Source organism: Sciurus vulgaris (assembly GCF_902686455.1).
Source record: "Sciurus vulgaris genome assembly, chromosome: 1".
Taxonomy (NCBI): Eukaryota; Metazoa; Chordata; class Mammalia; order Rodentia; family Sciuridae; genus Sciurus; species Sciurus vulgaris.
In genome coordinates, this window is record NC_136461.1 from 153,008,269 (window position 1) to 153,024,458 (window position 16,190).

Sequence of the window (16,190 nt, forward strand, 5' to 3'; positions counted from 1 at the left end):
ATTGCATTTTAATGAACAAATAAAATGTTACTCTTATTAACTTCCTAAAATCCTGAGGAAGTCATTATGAACCACCTTTTCCATAAGAAATCTTTAGTTGGTTTCTTTGTTCATTATCACAATAAATATCAATTTAAAATCTACTGTGACCCAAGCTTTTTGAAAACTTTAAGTTTATAGCATTACAAGAAATGTAATGCTTAGGGAACACTTTTTTTTCTTGACATCTCTAATACATTATGTGTTCTTCTCTTAATAATCATAACATAGTTATTTGCCAAGTTTCTTACTTCTATTTGAAAATATAAATTGCTTCTGGGCAAAACCACATTTTATATTTTTTTGTATAACTTTACCCGGTAGGTAATCAATACATACAGGTATGAAGAATATGTATTTTTAATGCATAGGAATATAATATCAGTCTTTATATCTCACATTGACTGTGCTGCATTGCAAGCTCATTTCCTCAATTTTAATTGAGATTACTTTTATTTTCCTTCATTTATAGAGTCAAAAAGACATTCTGACATTATAATTTCAATTCCATTAGTTTTCCATGAAAAGAAAGATGATTTTGACTTCTTAATATTTTCAATTTTATGATCTTGTAGAAATTGAGAACAGAATGGAGTTTGCCAGAGGCTGAGGAGAGGATGGAGAGGAGAGGGATGCAGGAAGGTTGATCAATGGCACCAAGTTACAGTTAGAGAGAAATCAGAATTTCTTGTGTGCTATTGCACAACAGGTGACTGTAAGTAATGATAAAACATTCTTTATTTCAAAAAGCTAGAAGAAATTATTTGGAATTTTTTCACCACAAAGAAATGATACATGTTTGAGGAGATAATGCTTAAACTGAATTAAACATTATACAATATATACATGTATTGAAATATCATATAGTACTTCATAAATAGGTACGATTTTTGTTTTTATTTTATCAGTTAAAATAAATTAAATGTTACAATAAATTTTTAAACTCTACACTTTTCTTGCAAATAAGGATTCTTAAATTTAATACTGCACATCCAAAATTCTTCCTTTAACCTGTCAAGTTTGCATTAGAAACTAGGAGGAATATAGGACATGTGTAATTTTTAAATGACATTACCACTGACCATCCTACATATGAAGGTAAGCAATGAGTATGATAATCAGTGCATATACCCATGTTATTCAAAAGAAATCAATCCAAAACTACATTCAATAAATTTTTTGTTTCTTAAAAATGAATGCAAATGCCATCACTTATCTGTCCTTTTTTTGTATCTTATACCTAAACAAACAAGTGGGGAATTTAATACTTTGTGAGATCCCAGGTGAAACTCTCCCTTCAGTGAAAGTTTATCTCAGAATACAGTTAACCTAATTAAGTAAGCTTGTTCTTTCTATGTAACTTTAATTAATGTAATACCTGACACTCTCTGATGTAGAACATAATGAGAATTCTCAGGTTGCCTGTAATGAGAGTTTTGCTACTCTTAGGGGATCCTCCCAACAGGGACAACTCATTGTCTGGGTCAGGATTGTTATCTATAGGGACAGTGACTATGTGAAACATAAAGTGCCTATTGTGAAATTTGAAAATTAAGGAAAGGAAGATTTGTTGCAGTATTCTGACTTTGAATTTTCTTAAAATAGATCTTATTATAGTTTTTAATTTTTGTTAATATTATTTTTTGTAGCAAAGTCACTGCCTCTATCTTAAGGGTTATGATAGAATTACTTGATGCTTATTATTAACAGAAAATAGTACTACACAGGAAATTACCTGCTTCTCTAGATAAAGAATCATTTTTCAAATGATGCAGATGCTCAGACACTGGGCTTTGTTCATTCCCAAGGGAAGAATGATTGAAGCAAAATGCTGGTTGGAGTGCTGGTGGGATTATGCTTAATTATATAAAAAGGACAATGGCAGTAAACATGGCCTAACAAGATACAGTGAGTTTATGACTCAGAGAATGTGCTCATATTAAGTTCATGATGGACAAAATATTGCTGTCCCATGGTTGAGTGTTCAGTCTCTTTTGGAACCTAATGACGTGCCAGAAGGCAAGCCAGATGGCAAGTAGATCCTTTCTTTAGATGGCATTGCCTTTCTCCAGAACCATAGTGGTTTGCACTGTGACTGCTACTAGGGTAGGACAGGTCCTCCACTCAACATTATAGTCTACCAGATAACCTCCAGCACCAACCAATTTGTAGAATAATGCAATCTAAGTGACAAGGCAGCTTGAACCTCAGCCTGGACTTGCCTTTCTTGCTCTGGGCCCTACCAGTACACTGCTCTGAAGCCAGCAGATATACAGACCAAAGCAGAATTCCCAAATGCAGTGTGTCCTCCAATATGCAATTAGACCTATCAAGCATTCATCATTGTCTTAGTTATAGGGAATGCAAAGTAAAATCTCTGTGTCTTTTAAACTGACAAAGAAAAAATGTATGTATTTATCAGGTACTAACATGATGTTTTGAAATATGCATTCATTGTGGAATGGGCTTGATTGAGCTAATTAACATATGCATATTATCTTACTTACCATTTTCATAGCAAGAACACTAAACATCTTCTTTCCTAGCAATTTTCAAGATAAAATACATCATTATTTACTATAGTCGCCATGTTGCATAGTAGATTCCTTGAACTTAATTCATTCTCACTACTTCTGAGTTCAATTTTTCTGTTTGGTTTTTGTTTCCTTTCCTTTTTTTCTTTCTCTTCTCCTCCCCCTCCTCCTCCTCCTCCCCCTCCTCCTCCTCCTCCCCCTCCTCCTCCTCCTCCCCCTCCTCCTCCTCCTACTCCTCCAGTAGTGGTGGTTGTTTCTAACTCTGAGCTACATCCACAGCATTTGAGACAGGCTCTTGCTAAATTGCCCAGGTTGAGCTTGAATTTGTGATCCTCTTGCCTCAAGTTACCAGCTACGTTTGCAGGTATGCACCACCACAACTGACTGATGTCAACTTTTTAAAATTTCACATGTAAGGGAAGCCAGGTTTTATTTATCTTTGTGTCTTCCTTATTTCACTTAACATTAAGTCTACCAGATTCATCCACATTGTTGCAAATAGCATGTTTTCCTTCTTTAAAATTGAATAGTAATCATTGTGCACATGTACCAAACTTTCTTTATCCATTCACCCATTGATAGATACTTAAGTTGATTCTGTATCTTGGCTATTATGAATAATACTATAATAAACACAAAAGTACAGTTATCTTTCCAACATTCTGATTTTGTTTCCTTTGGACATATATTCAGACTGGGATTGCTGGATCATATTTTTTAATTTTTTGAAGAATTTCTATACTGTTTTCCATAATGACCTTTTAATTTTATAGGGGACTGTTAGCATGATCCAGAACATTAGACATCTAAAAATAATTCATCTATATGGCAAACCTTTGAATCTTCATCATGCTATCTCTCCTCCAATGTCATTTGCATGCTTCATTAGGATATTCAAAATATTTACCAGCTCCTTCTCAGCAGGTGCAATTAGCATGATATCACCAATATGGTAGACTAGTCAAGTGTTCTGGGAAATGTCAAGACAGAGGCCCCTTGGTCTATGTTATGACAGATAACAGCAGAGTTAACGGAGTCCCAAGAAGTGAGATCTGTTTGGAGCAACTATGGCAAATTTTGTCAGACTGCACCTACATGAAGCTAGCTGTCAAAGCAATGGCTGCTATATCAGTCAAAGTTCTCCAGAGAAGCAGAAACCATAGTGATTGTGTATGCACACACGTGCATGTGTGCATGTGTGTGTGTTTGTGTGTCTCACTTATACATATACAAGATTTTAGAAGGAATTTTCTCATGCAATTATGTTGACTGGTAATCCAAATCTGCAATATGAGCTGGAAGGCTAGAACCCATGAGGAGTGTTGATGGTGCAGATGATTTTGCCAGAATTTCTCTCTTGCTTGGGCAAGGATCACTATTTTTGTTCTGTTCAGCCTTCTGACAGATTGGATGAGGTCCACACACATTGTGGAGGGAAATCTTGAACAATTAAAATGTTAATCTCATCCAAAACTACCCTACAGAAACACCTAAAAAAAATTTGAACATGTATCTGGACACTGTGACATAGTCAAGTTGAAATAACATAATCATTAAATTTGGAATGAAAGGTGGACCAAAAGGACAGAATGTGAGGGGACAAAAGAGTAGCTAATATACCTTTTCTCTGAGACTTGCAAGATAATATAGAAATGCATTAAAACAGTAAATCCATGCAGATGCATGGTACATGAACAGTGGACCACAGGGTACAAACTGCCCTGAGTACAGATGACAAAAATATACATTGTCTATAGAGAATTTCCAACAATAACAAACTGGCTACAATTCGATCTCCTATTTTTTTAACATCATATCCCAGCAATTGTAAACAATGTCAAAAATAAAACGTACCTTGAAAAACATCTTTGATAAGCCTAAATTCAAAATAATTATAAGGTTCCTGTGGAATTTTAATAATATATTATATTATTAATAATATAATGATATATTATATATTATATTATTATGTCAGATTTAAATTAGAAAAAATTAATTACTTATCCTTTAATCAAGAATGAATTATATGTAAAAGTTAATTCAAGGAAGTTCAGTAGTGCAGACCGTCCCTGACTTTGGAGCACATGTTCATTTTGAGACTAGGTTTGCCACTGTTTGGAGTCATTCAAGCTCTCTTCTGATGCTTTTTGTGTGCTCAATCCCTGTGGTAGTCATATTCTTGAATTTTGTCAGACTTCAAATAAACAATGAAGGTACAGTCAATATAAAATGAAGAACTGAAACTTGAGTCATTCCAATTTAATCATTTTTGTTGTCTTCTTAATAATAGAGAGTTTACTCATTTGGAAATGTTAATCTATTACTTTTTACTTGTTCATTTTATTCTGATCATTATTTTACTATTTATTTTATTTCATGGATATTACGGAAAATAATGGAAAAGACTATAAAAAGAATCTGTTCTGGGTGTGAAATAATAGAAATGGGGGTTTAAACCTGTCTGCCCTGATGTCAAAGGTACTAGACATGCTGCTAAGATTGTCCTAAGTGCTCTCACAATAAGGATAACAAGTGAGAAGAATTAAATTCTAGATAAGGGGCAAAGGAGGAAGAAATTAAGGAATCAAATTAAAAATTTGAATTTTTTGAGGTCCTCTATCATATTACTACTTATGAGAACTATAATAATTTCATAATTTAGTAAATTGTTTTAAAGAGTATAAATTAGAATAGTGTTATTCTGAAGTTTTTATATAAATCATTTGTTTTCCTATCTGCCCTAGGAGACAGGCATATAGAAGAAGGGAAAATATCACTATACTATTATTATAATGAATGCTTCCCAAAGAAAAAGACTAAATAACTACATTCTTAAAATTTAAAACAAATGTGTGATTTGGAGTGTCACATAGAATTCTCTCATCATTCTATTTATATTTAGCCCTACTTGACAGGAAAGCAACATTTTCAAAAATCTATTCAGTAGTCAATTGCAATGACTGTTCAAGTACCTAACAAACCTACTTTCATTATTCTTTAACATTCCTAAGCTCTCCTTTTATCTTTACTTTAAATGTCTTCTACATGTATTTCTTAATTTGTAATGCCACCTTATGTTGTATTTTAAAATCAGGTATATGAATCATCCCTTCAAATGCTTATAAAACAAAATAATAAGATATAAATCATGTAATAGTGATTATAGTTAGTATATGACATGAGTGAACATATAATAGCACTTTATAATATGCCATAGTTTTTTTGATATGCATGAATGGAAAGTGAAAGACACAATAATACGTTCTGATTGGTTTAAATTTGAGGATAAACATTAGAAATAGGTTGGTTGGACAACCTCCAGTCCCCATGGCTATCATTACTCTTGAGTCCAGACTGACGGTCATTGTATCTCTCCTTTGCCACCCTTGAGAGGTTGTACTTCCCTCATCCATAATTTTTGTAATATATGCAACTAGCTGGGGGATTAACATCAACTGTACACTTTATCCTGAACATGGGATTATTTGGTGTCTCTTCCACAGTGGGTTCCTCTCTGGTGTAATATACAAAAGGTGGTCAACATTTCACATACATGCCATTTTCCTAAACTTCCTTGCCACATGTGCCACATTTTCTCTTTTTGAGGCCTCTGATTCGCTAAGCTATTCACTATTATCTAAGAGACCATCAATACCTTACCTCTGGCCACTTCTCTCTTCGTGTGAAGTAGATGACAGTTTGGTACAGTGAGATTTCACATCACCACTTCTCTCTTGCCTCCCTGAAGTGGAGCTGTTATGCGGCATCTTGAGTACTTGTCACTCCTTGCTCTTCTGTTCCACTTAACATAATGTCATTGATGGCATCAGTGTGGTGTCTGTACAACACTGAAATATAGATCAGATCCACTGGATAAGACCATGAATAAACGCTCTTTCTGATAAATTTGGTGTATTAAAAAGAATACATTCACCGACTGACTAGTCACATACTCATATACCAGAAAGTACATTAATTTATCCTAGGAAAGATATAACACCCAACACAGTAGATGAAACTGGGGATATCACTCATTAAATTTATGGTAGTCCACTGTCATATGCATGGATCCATCTATGGTTGCAGAAGCCAAACTACTAAATTAAAAGAGGATATAAAGGCAGCCACCAAAACTGCATCCTTAAGTATTTTGGGGGAGTAGCATTAAGACTCCATTTCTCTCAGGGTTTGATACTGTCTTCAATTCACCATTTTGGCTCAGAAGTAAGGACAGTGTCAGGTAATTTTAACTGGACTTTCCTTCCATAATAGCTTTTACTCTACTGTAATAGCTTCAATCAAAAGTCAAGGAACCAATTGGAGAATTTCACCAACTGCTAAGCATGTCTTGTTCAATGATACATTTGGGAAATTGGAAATGACTACCAAATTCTCACTGTGAGCTGTACGGAATTGAGAACTTCATTATTACCTGATTCACAAGTGCCCCTACACTAACAGGGATCTGCAATGACACATTGGGTCCCCAGCTACCAGAGAAAATGTGAACCAAAATCTAACAATACCTGAAAGATATGTGCATGTCTCCCTCCTTCAAATATGAATACCTGAGTAAAGAGATGTGATCTGTAGACCAGAAATTGACTCTACTTTGGACAAAGGACAAAAATTCATGAATATCTGTTGGAATAGTTAACGCCAGCTCATTCATTTACTAATTCTTTGATCATAGCTAGTAAGCAATAGGGCTTGCTGGTACTTATCAATCATGCTGCCAGGACACCATGTTATATTAGCTTTTTCCAGAGCTAGTACATCCCATGACTACTACTAGTCTGACTTTGCCATTCTTTAATGATGTCCATCATATTTCTGATGGTCAAGTGCTGCCTTTGGTATTGAATTATCCTATCATCTCAACTGTTGCTGGGACACCACAACTGAAAAATAAATAAATGAATAAATATAAAAATCTCCTCTGATATACACCCCAAAACTACAGAGACAATCCACTATTTTTTCCTGGCTGTCCTTGGTGAGTCCTTCAACAGTATACATTGTATTACTTTGTTAAAGTGTCTTCCATGGCATCCAGAGAAGTAACTAGTGATTTTTCTCTTCTTATACAGTAGATCTATTCTAACACAACACTTGGACATATCATTCCTTTTCTCATTTAGAAGGATAGGACTTCCCTTGTCATGTCCTCTAAGAACTTATTGACTGTAAATTATTGATATGATGACCAGGAGGGAAGAGGTAGGCGAATTTCATAGAGGGTGATTTTTGTCTTTTACGAATCTTACCTTATTTATGACTTTATTAAATATTAAATATTGAGACACATTACACCTTTTTTCCCCCCTCTTAAGTTTGGTAAGATTTGAATTCTTTTTAGACAAAAAAGGTTTGCTTGAATTCCCTGGCAAAGTCAATTGGACCTGTAGTTTCCTTTGTGAGAAAATTTTAATAATAGATTTGACTTGTCTTAATCCATACAGGCTGCTATAAGAAGACTCCTTAGAGTGAACAGAAATTTGTTTATCACAGTATTGGAGGCTGGGTTTTCTAGAACAAAGGTGCCAGCAAATTCTGTGTCTACTGAGACTTGTTTTCAGGTTGACATAAGGCCCTTCTAGCTATGTCTTGCATGGGAGAAAGGGCTATGCAGCTCTCTGGGAAAGCTTTTACCAAAGCACTAATCCCATTTGCAGGGTGGAGACCTCAACAACCTAATTACTTCCCAGAGGCTTCCTCTCCTAATGTGATCACGTTGATGATTACACTTTCCACATATGAATTTGGGGGTTGAACGCAAACACTTGGGTATTAACACAGTTATTTAATACATAGAGAATATACATATTCTTATTATTTATGGTTTCTAATTATTAATCAAAATTATTAAAATCTATTTTATTGATTTTAAGAAATTAATTTTTATTATTTTGTCAATTTTTCCTTTCTGTATGTTCCTTTTCCATTTTATTGATTCCTACTCCTTATTATGACCTCCTTCTTACTTTGTTTCAGTTTGAATTTCTTTCTCCAGTTTCTTGATAGGAAAGATTGAATCATTGATTTTTCCATCTTCCATTTTAAATACATGCATTTAATATCCTTCTAAGCATTCCCTTAGCTAAATCACACACAAGTTTTGATATGTCATATGTTTGTCAACAATTAGTTTAAAACCTTTCAAATTTTAGAAGTATAATTAACTATTTCCAAATACTTGCAAATCATTCTATTTTTTTGTTAAAAATTTTAAGAATTACTTCTTTCTCATTTTGATTGTGTTAAAAAACATAGTTCAATTCTTTGAAGTGTTTGCAATATAATTCATGTGCATTTAAAGAATGTGCTGATTCTGTCACTGCTAGGAACAGTTTCTATATATTTCAGTTAGGGTAAGGGTTGTTTTTGTTGGGGGTTGAAGTATTTTTAAAATTTATTCTTTATTGGTTCTTTTAATTTATATAGGTTAAGGTTTTAATCATGTTCAGATTTCATATCTCATACATTATCACTCATATTTGTTTTTACTACTAATAATTTAGATATATTTACTAAAATCTCCAAATATAATTGTGAATTTATGCATTTTTTTAGTACTATGAACATTTGCAGTCGTGCATTCATGCAGATTTTGAATATTCTACCCTTCAGGTAAATTGATCTATTTTACAGATATTTTAAAGGCTTTCTTGCTTATCTCTAGTAATCCTTCTTTTATTAACATCTACTCTAATATAACTGGGTGTCATATTTTAAGCAGGTTCATGTCGCATGGCATTTATTTCACCGTCATTAAACTTTTAACTATTCCTGTCCTTGTATTTTAATTGTGTCTTTTACAAGTCTCATATTTAAATAGCACAAGTAAGTCTTTTTAACACTATTCTTCAGCCTGACATCTGCACTCATTTAGTTGAAGTATTTAATTCATTTATATTTAATTTGATTAATTACTTAATTTGTTTTTATCTAGCCTCTTACTTTCAGCTTTCTCTTGGACCTATTTATATAGTTCTTTTTACCTTGCTTGCCTTCTTTTATTAATTGCTTTTTTTCTTTTTATTCCCTTTATTCCTTTTTTTTAAGTTGACAGCTATACATTCTCTTACTCTCCTTTTACTTATGTTAAATATTACAATTTGAATTCTTGACACATTATAACCACAAACAATGAAATCACTGAAATTAAAATACTTGATTTTATTAAGTGTGTATGAATTTCCCTTCAATGAATCAGTCCTTCCTGAACAGGATTCTGATGTATACACCCTAGTATAAAATGCATTCCAGCAGCAGTAGTAGTAATAATAAAATCTAGTTATTGTAGTTATTGATGAGAACCCACACATCTAGTTCTCAGTACCACTGTCAACTACCAGATTTCCTTTAGAATGATTTTTGCCTATCTCCCTACCCAACATTCCTCTTGGTTCCCATTCAGTTTTCAAAACCAATTCTCCATTTTTCCTGAATATTTATGAATTATCCTGTCCTTTAAATTATAGTCCTTTAAATTTTTTTTTTTATCTATAAGTATGGATTCTCAACCAAAATGTGTCTTAAAAATCAATAGTCTTTATGTTAAGAGGTGGAATTTAAGTCTAATTCAACTTATTTCAGAGTCTATACTATTAATACCACTTTATTTTCTTTCAAAAATGTGCTCACATCTCATAATTTTAATACCAATTTGAGCTCCAGAAATATTGGAGATGTTTGTATCTCCCAAGCAGAGTGCAAAAAAAATTTTTTTAAACTTGTTTCTGAATATCTTTTCCAATATTGTTTGTTATACTTATATTCTTTATCAGCATAAATGTTAAAAAACACAATTTAAATTTCATCTATTTGTTTAATCATGAGGAAAATAGCTCTGTTAAACATTTATTGATACTTTTTATTTCATCATTTAAAATGTGAAGTTATTGGTCCACTTATCTCTTCACAAATTAAGGATGGTAGCAATTTTTTCATCATTGAAAGTATTTTCCACTTTTTACTTTCTTCTTAATGCTTGTTAATAATGTTTTTTTAGTTATCAGATCAAATCTACAAAATTTCTCTTTTATAAGTACTGCTTTCAGTGTTAATACCCTCCACGTAAGTATTCTATTTATTAACACTCTTGACCATAAATTTATTGCTTTTAACATTTATATTTAAATATTTCTCATAAATTAATTGGAAGTATTGTTTTGTTGTTTAAGGCCACATAATAATGGTGCTCTTTCCACTTAATAACCATTTCAGATTGGTTGAATGTAGTTTTGAATATGTGTCAGTACCTTACCACATGCTTCATAAGATAGTACTAAGGATTGAGTAAATAAATACAAAGCAAATTTTAAGTGGATACATGTGAAGGAATGAGTAAGGTGTTGTTATCATTAATCAATAATACTTCTAGAAATCTTAGTTTAAAAACAATTAGAAAAAGATATATACTTAAGTATAGTCAACACACTTCCCTAATAGTTTTTTAATTATACAAAGATTTGTACAATGGATTTTTAAAAGCAACAATCACATTATGAAACTAGGATTAGTAATAATAAATGTGGAAGTTTATGTGTGTATGTTCCTAAAAATATATTCGTAGTAGGTTATAAAAAAGTTACAAACCACATATATAATATAAAATCATTTTATAAATAGAGTGTATGTTTTCATGTATTTGTACTTATAACAATACTTGGGAATATATATAGGTATACATAGAAAAAGATTCTCATATGTCACATTTTATGTGACATTTTCTTTTTTTCATTTCTATACTTTTAAACTTTTCTACCATGAACCTGCATTATTATATCTGATAATAATAATTCAAGTAAGTACGTTTTACAAGTTACTTATTCTATGAAAGAAATAGTTGTCTCAAGTGCACATGAAAATCAAAATTTGGAAGGCCATTTGTGGATCACAGCAATAGAAAAGAGATTTTTACTCTTTGCTATTCTTTACAGTTCTAATTCCTCACAGTGCCTGATACAAGTTACTAATTAATATCTGTTATAGGGTGAAATTTAAAAAAGAGTAATCGTGAATAAAATATTTGATAAGTTTGGAAAATTAAAATTTTAAACAACACATAATCAAAAGTTTTTCAAAAGCAAGAATCTTGGGAAATAATCATAATAGTCAAGGGTCTACTTATGCACAAAGCAAAGATCCTGTTCTGAGAAGAGGATTGGTACCATGACCTCTCTTAGTTTAACACTGTGAGGAACTAGCTCCTATACATCAAATACAGTTCAATATTTGTTTATATCTTTTGATCATAAGCACTGAAGCTCTTTTTGCACAACACTGATGTAAGAAGAATTAATAGGTGCACTTCACATTCTGACATCATTCCATCAATGCCTTTTCATGCTAACTCTATTTTGTACCTAGCACTGGCATTAATTTTATTGATTATTGAAATGATTATCTGGTTGTAGTTTGAAAAGATTTTTGGTAAATGCTTTGCTAGTCTTAATTTGTCACATTCCCAGGTAGTGATTAAGAGTGCTTACAGCTCACACTATCACTTTGTACCTTGTCAACTTTGTGCCATGTACTTGGATGACACTTGAGAAAAACTGAATTTTTTTTTAATTCAAAATGTTTTCTTAATATTTCATTATGGAGAATCAGTCCAGACTTCCTTAATGTTGTTCTAATTTCCCATTGGTCTCTCTAAACATAAAGGAACATATTACAAGAAGGCTTTCAATGCAGTGCAACAGAGATGAAAACCTCTTCTTTAGAAAGTACACTATTAAGGATTCTTTGGAATTATGGTAATTTTAATCATTTAAAAAATTTGCTAATAAGTTTCTGACCATAAAACATCAATTTTAATAGAAAATTCAATGAAATCACAAACTTTTTAACTGTCTCACCTATGAAATGAGAGAGTAGAGCTAGATGATTTACAAGTTCATGATTTTTGTAATTCATCAAGTAAGTAATGACTTCTAATATGAACCATTATTATCATAGGCACCAGGAAATCAAAGATGTGCTCTGTGTACAAAATGGTATATTCTCCTAGAATTTGCTCTCTGTTCCACAGTTATGGTGGAGTCCAAAGATTGACAGACAAAATAAGACTCTGTCTCCCAGCTTGCAAACCAATATGATAGACTGATACATAGTCAAATTCTCGGTCTTGCACATCTTTCTCACCTTTCCCCTTTTCTCTCAGTGGTTAAAATGGAGATATAATAAAGACTAATTTCAATTTCATGGGCAGGATGTAACTAGAATAACAAGAAGCATAATTTTTCAAATTGGCCAATTTCAGAATGGTGGAAGGTAGAGCAACTCTCACAGGTGAGAAGAAGAAAGCTATATTTGGAGGACAGAAGAGGTCAGAGGAAGATGAATCTGTCCTGCCTGACATGGTGAAGTTGGCATATTCATGATGAACTGCTTATGATCAGACAGATGAGAGAAAACCTGTCTTGCTAAACCAGTCATATTACTTTTGTCTGCTTGTTTGTTTTTGCTAGAACAACTTAATTGTATCCTAATGTAGAGTCCCTGCATCAAAAGATGTCACAATAAAGAGAGAGGAACATGTTATGATCGCAACATAAATCAGCAAATGCTTGAATCACAGTATAGCTATTATAATAATAGCATAGTAATAGTATAACTCAGTGTTCCATAAAAGAAGGATCAACTCTTTCTACTTAAGGAAATCACTAAAATGTTCACAGAAATAAGAGACATTTAGTTGGATTCTTAAGGATAAATAGTATTTTTCTAGATATAAAAGAAGACATTCATGGAACAGAAAATAGAATGTAAAAATCCTCAAGTCCTGACAAGACAGTTCTTGCATGGAAAATATTAAGGAGCTCCTCATGACTGACACTGGAGGCATATAAGGAAGAAATGGCAAGATGGTAGGTGAGAATCTGAAGGCAAATAAGTTTTGGCCATTTTTCTTTCAGTAATGTGGAGCTTGGAAGATTTACAAACAGAAGAGTGACACCATCAAATTTGTTTCTCAGGATATTATCTCTGATGGCAATTTGAAAGATAGATGGATTGAAGGAGGGAAAAATGTGGAAGCAAGACTAATCTAAACTTTGTAGAGAGTTTATAACCTGAATAAAAAGAAATCTACATTTTTCAGATTGGCTGATTAATTTGTAAGAAAACCAATATAATTATCTTTCTGGTTTATTATATATTTACATCTTAAAAATCCCAGTGAACACCTATGAAATTGATTAAAATAATCATTAACAAAAGCAATCGATCTGAAATTTTAATTTGTATGTGTTTAGATATATACACATATGTACGTAAATGTATATATGCATATAGACTATATGTATATACATCCCCACACACAGAAAGATGGGTGGATATAATTCAGTTTCACATGCATTTTATATATGGCTATCATTAATAAGTGAATTTCCAGGAAAAATTTACATGTTCTCATCTGAGTGTTGGTAGAAGGCAAAACAAACCTAATAATTGATCTGTCCTGTCAGATAAGCATTCCAAGAGAAGACCAATTACACTAAGACCAAATTATACTTTTCAATTACACAGGTGAATCAATCCAACTCAACATGTCAAAGCATAAAAAAATGTTTTAGAAAAGACAGGCAACATACTAAATTTCCCTACCCATTACCTCTAAGTAAGTACTACTCAGAAGAGTAAAATGTCATTCTGTCAATATCCATGAGCTTATGAAGGTTTCCCAACCCATCCATCAAGATGACTTCCACTTTACTCTCCCACACTTCCTTAAAACACATTCCTTTATGAATTATCTTTTAAATGCTTCTTAATTCAAGAAAGTCAGGCAAGAATAAAATAACATGTCCTGTCCCCAGTATATACAACATCATCTTTTAATTTTTTTTTAATTTATACTCCTAAATGAGGGTGTATGACACAAAGGATGTAGTTAATGCATTAAAGTGTGTAATAATGGATGAAGGAGGCTAAAATTTAAAATTTGTGTGTTCATAATATTGTGATGCAAAAATTGAGAGGCATTGTGTAGTGAAATGAAGCAGGAGAAGCAAACTAGGGTAGCATTTTTAACCCCACTTAAGATTTTAGTCTTTCTTGATAACCATGGAATACCAGTGAAGGGTTTTACACAAAAGACTGTTATAATCAGATTTGAATTTCTTAAAATATCTCTGACTCCAGTTGGGAAAATGAATTGCATGATCATAAGGAGAAGGAAGGACAAATAGGAAGTTATACCCATAGCTGTTGGGAAGAAAACAATAGCTTCAACTAGGTTATGGTGATGGCAAAGAGCTGTGGACATATTCTAAAGTGTTTGGAAGTCAAATGAACAGGACTTTATGAGGAATTAGAAAATGGGATGAAAAAAGTTGAGGGTAATTATAATATTGAACATAAACAAGGTACTTTGCTATTTACGAAACTTTTTTATTTCACTCAGTTCAGGCACTAAGGAAGAAATAATTGTTACTACTCTCAATTTTACAGAAGAGTAAAAAAATTGACAGAAGGTAGGGGACTTAATTGGATCTTAAGCAGTAGTTAATATTTGGGTCTTATATGTGAACCTCGGAATTCGTTCTGTAAGTTCAAGATACTTCCCATGAAAATCTACCTACCTGATCTTTTATGAGAAACTAGTCCCTGAAAAGGCCCTTGAGTAAAATCTGAGTACTAATACTAATTTATCTATTCACCTTTCAATTGTAATATCTCTGAGCAATAAACCCATTTGATTTGGCACAGACTTCAAAGCTAAGAGAGACAAGGCCACAAACCACACAGCGTTCAAAACCAGAGAGGAAGAAAAAAATAAATAAATAAATAAAAAATAAAAGAAGGAAAAGGAAAACAGAATCCTTCTGCCCCACAATCAAATCTAGGAGGAGTCATAGTTTTGCATGGTCACCATAATGACAACAATAGACGTTAACTCCTCTCCAAAGCAGCAAGTTCAAATTCTAGTTACCCAAAGCACTAGTTTCATACACGTGAGCTGTAGAGTTTCTTATAAAGATTAGTAAACATTTGGAGCCCTTCTCTTCAATGAGCACAGTAGTTCATAAATATTTTTGAAACAGTGAATTGACAGAAGAGCAAATTGATGCACCTGGAGCTAAGTTGATGGAATTCAGATGGAAAGCTCTCTGTCTCCCTGAACACATAGTCACAATGCTACCATAGTGTCTTGCATGGAATGATACAGACAATCCAATGCTAATTTATGATCAGGAAGAGAAAGAGAGAATTACCTGGGATGATTTTAGCAATTCTGGGAGTTTTCCCATCAACTAATGTCAAACCCATAAACTAATAACCCATCGAATAAATAAAATATTACTAATACAACTGAAGCTACTAGTAAGTTCTCTGATTTTATCCTCTTGTCACCACATAGGGATACCATCATCTTGAATTTTGTGTTCAACATTCTCTTGCTTTCTTCACACTTTTCACATTCGTAGTCCACATAAGAGTTACTAAGAGATGTATTATTTTATTTTTGCTTTTTTCTGAGTTTTGCACTGAAAATTCTATCATAATATAATCTTCTATCATTTGCTTTGTAACTTCAGAATTCTATTCAAAATACCTCAAAACAGACACTAACACAACTATGTCCTATGACATTGACCTTGAAAA